Source organism: Macaca thibetana, chromosome 2 (genome assembly GCF_024542745.1).
Source record: "Macaca thibetana thibetana isolate TM-01 chromosome 2, ASM2454274v1, whole genome shotgun sequence".
In the NCBI taxonomy this organism is placed as follows: domain Eukaryota; kingdom Metazoa; phylum Chordata; class Mammalia; order Primates; family Cercopithecidae; genus Macaca; species Macaca thibetana.
Genome location: NC_065579.1, coordinates 148,580,339 through 148,581,633, shown reverse-complemented (window position 1 = coordinate 148,581,633; position 1,295 = coordinate 148,580,339). Strand labels below are relative to the sequence as shown.

General features: G+C 48.6%; 1 pseudogene; it reads left to right on the top strand.

Moving 5' to 3' along the window:
* The first annotated feature begins 224 nt into the window (after nucleotides 1–224).
* On the top strand, nucleotides 225–1,065 carry LOC126949164 (phosphatidylethanolamine-binding protein 1-like; annotated as a pseudogene).
* The last annotated feature ends 230 nt before the right edge of the window (nucleotides 1,066–1,295 follow it).

Sequence of the window (1,295 nt, the reverse complement as noted above, 5' to 3'; positions counted from 1 at the left end):
AATATTTGGAGATTGTGGTCACAAATTGTAATACATCCCCATGATGAACTATTTTCCACCGTTAAAATAGATACAGTAAAGGAATATCTATGACCAGGAAAACAGAAGGCTCATTCTACCCTTCTTATTCTACCCTTCTACTCCACTACTGTACAGGGATTGGTCATTCTTCCCCTGCCAGTCCCAGCTCCTATGAGGCCACCTCTTCACTACAGTGGCAGTTACACTGGACTCAGGATCTAAATGGCTTTATTAACCAGTAAAAAATAATGAAAATAAATGAACAATAACTACTTTCATGGGATTAAAAAGATAACTATAAAATAAAACCAGGCTGAGGTCTCTGAGTCGCCGCTGCCGCCTGCGCCTGGCCTATGCCTACAGTGGCACTTCCCGGCTGCACGCTCCACTCATCCCCGCCCCATGCAGGTGGACCTTAGCAAGTGGTCTGGCCCTTGAGCCTGCAGAAAGTGGACGAGCAACTGCAGCACCCACTGCATGTCACCTACGGCGGGGCAGAGGTGCACGAGCTGGGCAGAGTGCTGACGCCCACCCAGGTTAAGAACAGACCCACTAGCATTTTGTGGGATGCTCTTGATTTGGAGAAACCCTGCACCTTGGTCCTGACAGCCCCGGGTGCTCCCACGGGGAAGGATCCCAAATACAGTGAATGGCATCATATCCTGGTGGTCAACATGAAGGATAATGACATCAACAGTGGCACAGTCCTCTCCAATTACCTAGGTTCGGGGCCTTACAAGACCACAGGCCTCCACCGCTATGTCTGGCTGGTTCACCAGCAGGACAGGCTGCTGAGGTGTGAAGAGTCCATCTTAAGCAACCTATCTGGAGACCACCGTGGCAAATTCAAGGGGGCGTCCGTCCATAAAAAGTACGAGCTCCAGGTCCTGGTGGCCAGCACATGTTTCCAGGCTGAGTGGGACTACTAAATGCCTAAACTGTAGGAACAGCTGTCTAGGAAGTAGGGGGCAGCTCAGGGACCTGAACTGTCCTGGAGGTCCCAAGTCGTGTTCCCCAGTTCAGTGTTGTGTGCAGATTTCTCCTCTTCCCACTCCCTTTTGCACAGGCAAGACCTAAGCATTCAGATGGCAGTTTATGGTGACTTTTCCTGCTGCCTGTGCTTTATAATTCTAGTCACTCATTCACTCAGTCAGGTTTATGTTTTGATCAAATTTAAACTCCATATGGGAGATATTTTGGATGACTGTTGTAGGGTCATCAAATTGTTAATGTAAAAATAGCAACCCAGTAATGAGATTGCTGGGTCAAATGGT